Genomic DNA, 12,452 nt, shown 5'->3' on the forward strand with positions numbered 1-12,452 from the left:
GTTCTCCTGCAGGGAATCTCCCCAACCCAGGGATCGAACGTGCATCTCCTTTGTCTCCTGCATTGCAGGCGGATTCTTTGCCAGCTGAGTCACAACAAAACAATGTTGGGCTGGTGTTCAGTGGCTTAGCCGTGTACATCACCAACAACAGTAGGCTTCCCTAATTGTTCCTTGATGTAGATGCTTCATATCTGCCCCTTCTTTCTTCATTTTATTTCCCTTGAGCATAGTCTTTCTTTATCATTTAGAGTTTTGAATTTTCAATAAAAGTTAGGGTAAAGTATTTTACATCCATGAGGGCTTATTTGCTCAAGAAATGAAGTGGCAGAAATACAAGAGAATATGTGAAAACATTATACAGTTAACCTTGAACAACGTGGGGGGTTAGGGACATGGCCACTCCACACAGTTGAAAATCCTAGTATAATTTATAATTGGCCTCCATATGCTCAGTTCCTCTGCATCCAGACTTCTGCATGCATGTATTCATCTAACAGATCATGTAGTAATAGTAGTCATATTTACTGCTGAAAAAAATCTGTATATAAGTGGATTCATGTAGCTCAAATCCATGTATTTCAATAGTCAACTGAATATTTTTAATTTGCACTATGGTTTAGTTCATTTTGATAGAATCAAAAAATGAAAAGTAAAAGAGAGTAAGAATTAAACAAAAAATGCATAAAAATGTAAGTACCATCTATTGTTTGACTTTTGAGCATGTGAATAGGAGATTAATATTGATAACTATCAATTTTCATGAATATCTCTATGATCATTAAGTTGTCAATGGACCTCCAAATCATTGCTGTTAAAATAAATAATCATAGCTATCTACTTTAGCTACTCGGGAACAGTGATAGGCTGAAAAATTCCTCTCAGATATGTCCATGTCATAACCCCAGAACTTGCAAATGTTATTTTATATGGCAGGTGGGACTTTGCAGAGGGGAATAAGTCAACAACTGTACCATCAAGAGACCCTCTTGGAGTAACTGAGTGAGTCCAGCATCATTGCAACAGTTGTCATAAGAGGGTGACAGGCAAAGCAAGAGGCAGCAGAGACGGTGACATGATGTGGGATACAGAAGGTGGGGTGACGAGCTTTGAAGACGAGAGGAAGGGCTACAGAACTGTATACAAGGAATGTAAGCCACCACTGGGAGCTGAAAAGACAAAGACACAATTTTTTTTTTTTTTTAAAGTTTGCAAATTTGGTTATTTTTTTCTTTCTCTTTTTCTTTGGCCACACCTCACGGCAGGTGGAACTTCCCCCACCAAGGATTGAACCTGCGTCCCCTGCAGTCCCCCTAAGTGTTTCTTAACCACTGAAACACTAAGGGAGCCATTGTATTGTTTGAAGATACTGAATTCATGGACATTTGCTATAGCAGCAATAGAAAACTTATGAAATATTTTGCTACAGATTGTGATTTATACAGCAATGACAGTTTTCATTTGAGCCAGAATAGCCCTGTGATTTCAGTGAGGATTTTAGTTCTGAATTGATCTTGATGCTTTGTCATTAATTTTCTTAAGAAAATAAACATTCATTAAGCATTTTCCTAAAAAGTTGTTTTTTTTTTTAATGTTGAAGTTTTAGATCTCTATTAGTGTAGCTTATTAGAAGAAATGTTGACAGAAGTTTCCACTTAACTCTTAGAGTTAACTTCACACATGCTACTTAAAAGTGCTTCATTAATATGGGGGCTTCCCTGGTGGCTCAGAAGGTAAGGAATTTGCCTGCAATGCAGGAGACCTGAGTCTGATCTCTGAGTTGGGAAGATCCCCTGCAGAAGGGAATGGTTACTCACTCCAGCGTTCTTGCCTGGAGAATTCCATGGTGCTATGACCAGGTACATTTGGCAGGCTTCCCAGGTGGCTCAGATAGCAAAGAATCTGCCTACAGTGCAGGAGACTCTGGTTCGATCCCTGGGATGGGAGGGCCTCCAAATGCTTTCCTAGCATCATATATCCACTGGAAATAGCTCACCTGCCCTGGTCCACCTTCCATGGTGGGGTTGCCAATTTTTATCCTTCCTTTATTGTATACTGTGATCTTCCCATGTGGCTCAGCCGGTAAAGAATCCGCCTGCAATGCGGGAGACCTGGGTTCAGTCCCTGCATTGGGAAGATCCTCTGGAGAAGGGAAAGCCTACCGACTCCAGTATTCTGACCTGGAGAATTCCATAGACTGTATAGTCCATGGGGTCACAAAGAGTCGACACAACTGAGCGACTTTCACTTTCACTTTCTATTGTATACTGTAGTCCACCTTGTAAAAAAAAATGTCCAGGTTAACAAGGAGTTCATCAGTAGAAACTTTCAGAAGGATAAAGAGAGCACCAGGACACCAGAGACCAAGAAAGTGAATGCTTGCCAGGATTAGAGAATAGAGTAAATTAAGAGGGTACTGTGAAAAGTTTTAAGAAAGATGCAAGAAGAGGCTCAGCAGTAAAGAATCTGTCTGCTAATGCAGGAAATGAGGGTTTGATTCTTGGGTCTGGAAGATCCCTTGGAGAAGGAAACGGCAACCCACTCCAGCATTCTTGCCAGGGAAATCCCATGGACAGAAGTGGCTGGCAGGCTACAGTTCATGGGGTCCCAGTGAGTCAGACACGACTTAGTGACTAAAGATCATCAAGAAGCTTATAAGTTCACCCACACCATCACCAAGACCATCAATACCACCACTATCACCTTTGAAACCTAAACCTCTTGCAACAATTTTCTCTTTGTATGCTTCTCAGCAAAGCAGGCCATTGGATATTTATATACCTCATTTTTTGTAGAGCACCGATAATGACCTCCCTGGTCAAAGACCATTTAATAAAGCCAACCATCCAGAGAGAGCTTTTGTTCTTTCTTCTTTTCTTTTGTTCTTTTGTTACTTTTTAAAATTGTCTTACAAAAATTTAGATGTTTACCAGTACAGTCTTACTTCAGTTTTTAAGGCTTTTAATCAATATGTTTATCCTAAGTCACAATAATGGGTACTGAACATCAGTTTCTTCCCGTGCCAAAGGTCAGTCCTGCATGCTCTGCTGCAGTACTCAAGGTGGATGGCATGGGGCTCCCACATCCCAGGGCAGAATCGGTCACGGGAGGATTTCACTGCACTGAGGTTCATATGGATAGCATCCATAATTATAAATATATGTTTATAGTAAACTATATATTGCTGCTTTTGCTAGCAGGTTATTGCGGAAATACCTAGTTTTATTATACTTTGCTTTATTGCTCTTGACAGATACTGAGTTTTTTTTTTGAGTTTGTGGCAGCAGTGTGTCCAGCGTCACTGGCACAATTGTTCAAAAAGCATTTTGCTCACGCTGTGTCTCTGTGTAACGCTTTAGTAATTCTCGCAATATTTCAAGCTTTTTCATTATTATTACATGTGTGATGGTGATCTGTGACTGCTGACTACAACTGTAACTCACTGAAGGCTCAGATGGTGGTTTGCATTTTTTAGCAAGAGCATTTTTAGATTAAGGTATGTACAGTTTTTCTTAGATATAATGCTACTGTATTGCACACTTAATAGACTATAGCATAGTGTAAATGTAACTTTTATATGCACTGAGAAACAAAAACACTTGTATAATTTGCTTTATTGCAATATTTGACTTATCACAGTGGTCTGTAAGAGAAATCTGCCGTATCTCCAAGGTGGCCTGATATACAGAGAATTATCAGGGTGGCCTATTAGGGACAACTACCACTTTAAATGGAGACCCTTCCTGAAGAATTTTTAGGAGGGGCACGATTGGACTTTCACAGAAGCATGGGCAATTTTTAAAAAATTATTCCACTCATGGGAAAGTTATGAGGATTTTAAAATGCCTATTATTTAAATTCCTGGAGAGAAAGACTGTCTTTAAAGATATTTGTCACTCCACCCCAGCCAGCCTTGTATTTATTCATTTAGTCATTCTTTCACTTATTTAATAAATATGTAATAAAGGCTCATTGTGTGTTACCAAGATCTACTTCTCTGGACACATACCAGGTGTTCTAGGTATATTATAATTTCCAGGGTTTCTTTCTCCATAAGCATCAGAGAATCATACATAAATACATGAAATTTATATACTATTAGGTAATGAGTTAACAACTCCAAGACAGTGGTTTTATAATGCATTTTGTACAAAAACTTACATTAAATGAAATGTGAGATAACCATGCAAAGAAAGAAGCAAATAATAATATTTATATTTTAAAATGTAAACTATATCATGTGATTTATAGTCAGCACACATTCAACTCAAATTTTATTTCCCATAATATTACAGCTGAGTGCCAAATAATTGATGCTTTTGAATTGTGGTGTTGGAGAAGACTCTTGAAAGTCCCTTGGACTGCAAGGAGATCCAACCAGTCCATCCTAAAGGAGATCAGTCTGGGTGTTCATTGGAGGGACTGATGCTGAAGCTGAAACTCCAGTACTTTGGCCACCTCGTGCGAAGAACTGACTCATTTGAAAATACCCCAATGCTGGGAAAGATTGAGGGCAGGAGGAGAAGGTGACGACAGAGGATGAGATGGTTGGATGGCATCACCAATTCAATGGACATGGGTTTGGGTGGACTCCAGCAGTCGGTGATGGGCAGGGAGGCCTGGTGGGCTGCAGTTCATGGGGTCACAAAGAGTCAGACATGACTGAGTGACTGAACTGAACTGAATGTGACAGATTCCCCCTCTTCTCATATGAATTGAGAAATTTCAAGCAGGGTATAGAATTTGGTATTAGTACCATTTTTCTTCTTACATCCTAGCAGAATTCTCAGCCAATATGAAGGTTCCTTGTAATGAGTAAGATAAATACTCTGTTAGCAAGAAAGCTGGATTATTTAATAGGAGACATATATTTATTAAATACTGTCTATTCTCTGTAAAGACATTAAAACTTACGGTGACAGAATATGCATGATTTTAATGAATTAATTAAGTAGAAGCTGAGCCACATTGACTGCTGGTGAGCTGGTTGAACCCTTTCCCCTACTGCCTTCCATAGGACCAGTACTCACCTCCATAAGCTGATGAATGGTAAAAAATAAAAAAGAACAGACTCCTCCCTCAAAATCCTGGCTCTGGGCAGCAGGTGCTTGCTGCAGAGGGCAGTGTGGGTTATTCTGGTAGCGGGACCCCTAGCGTGGATGGGGACCCTCCTGCAGATCGCTGCTGGCATCATGCCTACTATCGTTGTGCTCTGCCTCAGTCTCCTCAGAGATGCCTGAGAGACAAAGGAGGCCTAGGCCAGTGCAGGTTTATCCAGACCACTGTTAAGATTGTGATGACCTGGGATGCAGAGAAACTGAAGACTACATCCTGCTAGGCTCCTCTGTCCATGGAATTTCCCAGATGTAGTCAGCCAGATTTTGGAAATAACTACAACAGGTGGTCTGAAAAACAAAGAGGTCGTTTTCATCTCATCAGTCCTAGATGAAGAGATCAAGCCCTGAGCCTTTGGAGTGGGAGCACTGACTCCAAGACCCTAGACTACCAGAGAACTAACCCCAGGGAGTATCAAACAGTGAGAACTCACACAAAGGAAACCACCTGAATACAAGACCCTGCATCACCCAACCACCAGTAGCACCCTGTGTAGGATGCCTCATCTAAACAACAAACAAAACAAAAATAAAACCAAATTATCAGCAGACAGAATTACCACCTCATTCAGCCTTGCCCAGCAGAGAGAAGAAAAAAAAAAAAAAAACTCAGCACAAATCTCCCCTATACGAAGCTTACACAAACCACTGGACCAAACTTAGGAGGGAAGAAACCAAAAAGAAGAAATAATTCAACCTTGAAACCTGGGAAAAGAGACCTCAAACACAATAAGTTAAAAAAAAAAAAAAAAGTAATGACAAGGCAGAGAAATGCCACACAAATGAAGCAACCTTGAGGACATAATGGAGAAAATGCAGGAGTCAATTAACAAAGACCTAGAAGAATTAAACACGCAGAGACAAACAGCACAATTACTGAAATTAAAAATACTCTAGAAGGAATCAATACCAGAATATCTGAAACAGAAGAATGAATCAGTGAGCTGAAAGACAAAATGGTGTAAATAACTTCTGAAGAGCAGAATAAAGTAAAAAGAATGAAAAGAATTGGGGATAGTCTCTGTGTTCTGCCCGTAGTCCGAGTCCCCGGTCAGGAAAGAAGACTCCTCGAAACAATGCAACTCGCAATAGGGGAATTTATTACTGACTCGAGCCAGGGCCTCCCACCCTCACCAGGTGTGTGAGGACGAAAGGCCCCGAGCCCCAGTTCTCTCGGGTATTTATTAGGTCAAAATAAGCAGCAGGTAGTTGGCACAATCGGATTGGTTACACAGTGGGTAGTTGGCGCAAGCTGATAGGTTACACAGTTGCAAGGTAATTTTTGTTGGCCCAACGTGGGGCTTTCAGCTTTCCCCTGATAGGTTCCCTTTTCTCTGGCTAGGCATATGTTGATTGGCTGGCTCTAGGAGGCCTGATTATTATGTTACCCTGGGAAACCAGGCCTACTCCTAATCTAGGCTGCCTGCCATGGCGTTAGCCATGACAGCCTCACACTCTGAGACGTCTGGGATAATTTTAAACCCACCAACACTCAAATTATAGGGGTGCCAGAAGAAGAAGAGAAAAAGAAAGGGTATGAGAAAAATTTAAAAGAGATTATAGTTGAAAATTCCCCCAACATAGAAAAGGAAATAGTCAGTCAAGTCCAAGAGGAAAAAAGAGTCTCATACAGGATAAACCCAAAGAGAAACATGCAAGACACATACTAATCAAACTAACAAAGATGCAACAGAAAGAATACTAAAAGCAGCAAGGGAAAACAACAAGTAACATACAAGGGAAACCCCATATGTTTAACAGCTAATCTTTCAGCAGAAACTCTGCAGGCCAGAAGGGAATGGCAGGATATATTTCAAGTACTGAAAGGGAAAAATCCACAACCAAGATTATTGTATCCAGCAAGGATCTCATTCAAAATTGATGGAAAAATCAAAAACTTCAGAGAAGCAAAAGTTAAAAGAATTCAGTACCACCAAACCAGCTTTACAACAAATGTTAAAGGGACTTACATAGTCAAGAAATACAAGAGAAGAAAAAGATCTACAAAATCAACCCCAAAACAATTAAGAAAATGGCAATAGGAACACATATTAATAATTACTTTGAATGTAAATGCATTAAATGCTCCAACCAAAAGATACAGACTGGCTGAATGGATACAAAAACAAAACCCATATGTATGCTGTCAACAAGGAAGCCACTTCAGACCTAAAGATACACATAGACTGAAAGTGAGAGAATGGAAAAATATATTTCATACAAATGCAAAGCCAAAGAAAGCTGGAGTGGCAATCTTCATATAAGACAAAATAGACCTTAAAATAAAAAATATTAAAAGACATAAGGAAGGATGCTACATGATTATCAAGGGATTAATCCAAGAGGAAGATGTAAAAATTGTAAATATCTATGCACCCAACATAGGAACACCTCAACATATGAGACAAACACTAACAGACATAAAAGGAGAAATTGACAGTAACACAATAATAGTAGGAGATTTTAGCACCACATTCACACCAATGGATAGATCATTAAAACAGAAAATTAATGAGGAAACACAAGTCTTAAATGAATACATTAGATGAGATGGATCTCATTGATAACTTTAGGACATTCCATTCAAATACAGAAGAATACACCTTTTTCTCAAGTGCACCTGGAACATTCTCCAGGATAAACCACATCTTGGGTCACAAATCAAACCTCAGTAAATTTGAGAAAATTGAAATCATATCAAGCATCTTCTCTGACACAATGCCAGGAGACTAGATATCAATTACAAGAAAAATACTGTACAAAACACAAACACATGGAGATTAAACAATACATTTCTAAATAACCAACAGGTTACTGGAGAAATCAGAAGGGAAATCAAAAAAATTCTAGAAACAAATGACAGTGAAAACATGACAACTCAAAACCTATGGGATGCAGCAAAAGCAGTCCTAAGAGGGAAGTTTAGAGCAATACAATCCTACCTCAAGAAACAAGAAAAACATCAAATCAACAACCTAACTTTACACCTAAAACAACTGTACAAGGAAGAATAACAAAAAAAAATTATTAGAAGCTAAGAAATCATAAATATCAGAGCAGAAATAAGTGAAAAAGAAATGAAAGAAACAACAGTAAAGGTTAATAAAACTAAAAGCTGGTTCTTTGAGAAGATAAACAAAACTGACAAACCTTTAGTCAGACTTATCATGAAAAAAAGAAAGAAGGGTCAAATCAACAGAATTAGAAATGAAAAAGGAGAGGTTACAACAAACACTGTAGAAATACAAAGGATTATAAGAAACTATTGTGAACAACTATATTGCAATAAAATGTATAGTGTGGAAGAAATGGACAGATTCTTAGAAAAGTGCAATCTTCCAAGACTGAACCAGGAAATAGAAATTATGAACAACCCAATTACAAGCACTGAAATTGAAGCTGTGATCAAAAATCTCCCAAAAAACAAAAGCCCAGGACCAGATGGCTTCACAGGAGCATTCTATCAAACATTTAGAGAAGAGCTAATGCCAATCCTTCAAAAACTCTTTCAAAAAATTGCAGAGGAAGGAACACTTCCAAACTCACTTGACAAGGCCACCATCACCCTGATACCAAAACCAGACAAAGACAACACAACAAAGAAAACTACAGGCCAATAACACTGATGAACATAGATTCAAAAATCCTCAACAAAATTTTTAAGCAAACAGAATTCAGAAACACATCAAAAAGCTCACACACCATGATTAAGTTGGGTTTACTCCAGGGATGCAAGGATTCTTCAACATATGCTAGTCAATCAATGTGATACACCATATTAACAAATTGAAAGATAAAAACCATATGACAATCTCAATAGATGCAAAAAAAAAAAAAAAAGCCTTTGACAAAATTCAGCACCCATTTATGATTAAAACTCTTCCAAAAATGTGCATAGAAGGAACCTACCTCAACATAGTAAAGGCCATATATGATAAGCCTACAGCAAACATTATTCTCAATGATGAAAAACTGAAAGCATTCCCCCTTAGATCAGGATAGTTTTGGAAGCCCTACCTGTAGCAATCAGAGAATAAAAAGAAATAAAAGGAATCCAGATCAGAAAAAAAGTAAAGCTCTCACTATTTGCAAATGACATGACATAGAAAACCCTAAAGATAGTGTCAGAAAATTACTACAGCTAATCAGTGAATTTAGCAAAGTTGCAGGATACAAAATCAATATAGAAATCACTTGCATTTCTATATACTAACAACAAAAAATCAGAAAGAGAAATTAAGGGATCAATCCCATTCACCATTGCAACAAAATAAATAAAATATCTAGGAATAAACTTACCTAAGGAGACAAAAGAACTGTACACAGAAAATTATAAAGCACTGATGAAAGAAATCAAAGATGACATAAACAAGTGGAGAGATATTCCTTGTTCCTGGGTGGAAGAATCAATATTGTGAAAATGATTATACTACCAAATGCAATCTACAGATTCAATGTGATCCCTATCAAATTATCAATGGCATTTTTCACAGAATGAGAACAAAAAAATTCACAATTCATATGGAAACACAAAAGACCCTGAATAGACAAAGCAGTCTTGAGAAAGAAGAATGGAGCTAGAGGAATCCACCTTCTTAACTTCAGATTATACTACAAAGATACAGTCATCAAGACAGTATGATACTGGCACAAAAACAGAGATATAGACCAATGGAACAAGATAGAAAGCCCAGAAAAAAACCCATGCACCTATGGATACCTTATTTTTGACAAAGGAGGCAAGAATATACAATGGAGCAGAGAGAGTCTCTTCAATAAATAGTGCTGGGAAAACTGGACAGCTACATGTAAAAGAATGAAGTTAGAACACCTCCTAACACCATACACAAAGATAAACTCAAAATGGATTAAAGATCTAAGTGTAAGACCAGAAACTGTAAAACTCTTAGAGGAAAATATAGGCAGAACACTTGATGACATAAATCAAAGCAAGATCCTCTATGACCCACCTCCTAGAGCAATGGAAATAAAAACAAAAGTAAAAAAGTGGGACCTGATTAAACTTAAAAGCTTTTGCACAGCAAAGGAAACTATAAGCAAGATGAAAAGACAACCCTCAGGATGGGAGAAAATGATAGCAAATGAAGCAATTGACAAAGAATTAATTTCCAAACTATACAAGCAGCTCATACATCTCAATACCAGAAAAACAAACAACCCAATCAAAAAATGAGGAAAAGACCTAAACAGACATTTCTCTAAAGAAGACATATAGATGGTTAACAAACACATGAAAAGATGCTCAACATTGCTCATTATTAGAAAAATGCAAATCAAATCTACAATGAGATATTACCTCACACTGGTCAGAATGGCCATCATCAAAAAGTCTAAATAATTTATAACAATTTATAAACAATTTATAACATTTATAAACAATAAATGCTGGAGAGGGTTTTGAGAAAATGAATGCTCTTGCACTGTTGGTGGGAATGTAAATTGATACATCCATTATGGAAGATGGTATGGAGATTCCTTAAAAAACTAGGAATAAAACCACCATATGACCCAAAAATCCCACTCCTAGGCATGTACCCTGAGGAAACCAGGGTTGAAAAAGACACATGTATCCCATTGTTCATTGCAGCACTATTTACAATAGCTAGAACATGGAAGCAACCTAGATGTCCATCGAAAGATGAATGGATAAAGAAGTGGTACATATACACGATGGAATACTACTCAGCCAAAAAAAGGAACATATTTGAGTCAGTTCTGATGGGGTGGATGAACCTAGAGCCTATTATACAGTGTGAAATAAGTCAGAAAGAGAAAGATAAATATTGTTTTCTAACACATGCATACGGAATCTAGAAAAATAGTACTGAAGAATTTATTTGCAGGGCAGCAAAAGAGAAACAGACATATAGAATAGACTTATGAACATGGGGAGAGGGGAGGAGAGGGTGAGATGTATGGAAAGAGTAATGTGGAAACCTACATTCCCATATGTAAAATAAACAGCCAACGGGAATTTGCTGTGTGGCTCAGGAAACTCAAACAGGGGCTCTGTACCAACCTAGAGGGGTGGGGTGGGGAGGGAGATGGGAGGGAGGGTCAAAAGGGAGGGGATATATGTATACCTAAAGCGTCTGCCTGCAATGCGGGAGACCCGGGTTTGATCCCTGGGTCGGGAAGATCCCCTAGAGAAGGAAATGGCAACCCACTCCAGTATTCTTGCTTGGAGAATCCCATGGATGGAGGAGACTGGTAGGCTACCAGTCCACAGGGTCGCAAAGAGTCGGACATGACTAGCGACTTCATTTTCATGGCTGATTCATTTTGAGGCTTATCAGAAAACAACAAAATTCTGTAAAGCAATTATCCTTCAATTAAAAATAAATTAATTAAAAAAAAAAAAAACAGTAAAGTGTGCAAGAGACAAAAAGGGCCATGAGGCAATTTCCACTATCATGTGAAGTGTGATGACGTCTTCAGGTGGATGATGATGGAATTAAAGAAAGAATTGTGAGAAATGCTATTGAATGAATTTTGGACGAGAAGTAAAATTAAAGGAACAAGGGAATATCCATAAACATGAACCCCTTTCGTTCATCAGTAGCATGCATCACTTCTTCCTCCTACCCTCTCCTATACACACTGATGTAGCACAAGCATATTCATTCTCTCAATAAGATGGCAACTTCTACTCTGGGTGATTTTTGAGTACTCAAGTTAACCCTTCATTGAAGGACTTTTTCTGTCTCTTTCAGAGTTCAGTGTGTGGGTGAGCTTAAGGCAGGCAGACTCGGTGCTCACTTCCATCATCTGGGAGACTGCTGGGCAGAACCTCCCCTCCTGGAGCCTGCGGGAGCTCAGAAACCCCAGTAGAGGATGAAAGAATGTCTTGCCTGGGAAACTGTTAAGTCCCATTCTCTGATGTCCTCTTTTGTCTCCTCTTGAGGATAACTGGGGAAACCTTTGGGTGGCACAAAAAAAAAAGTGTCTTAAAACTTTGGATAAAAGTCAATTTTAGCTAAAAATACCAAATTCAATAATGCATAAATTAAAAAATTTTTTAAAACCCTGGTGGTACCAAAGGAGGTTTAAAGTAAAGAAAATAATACAATTATTAATAGTTAACAGAATTTTGAAATAATACAATTATTAATAGTTAACAGAATTTTGATTAGTCAAATTTTAATTTTCATAAGCTCTTTGGCCAAATGCTTGAGTTCTTCTGAAAATGCATTTTATTCTTCACCAAAATATAGATGAGTTGACAGCAATTCTTTCAGTGATTAGTGATCTTTCAGTAAAGTTATTTTTTCTGGAAGGATCAAGAGAGTCTAAAAGTCTTAAAATTGACCCTGTTTTCAG

Source organism: Cervus canadensis, chromosome 25 (assembly GCF_019320065.1).
Source record: "Cervus canadensis isolate Bull #8, Minnesota chromosome 25, ASM1932006v1, whole genome shotgun sequence".
Classification (NCBI taxonomy): Eukaryota; Metazoa; Chordata; class Mammalia; order Artiodactyla; family Cervidae; genus Cervus; species Cervus canadensis.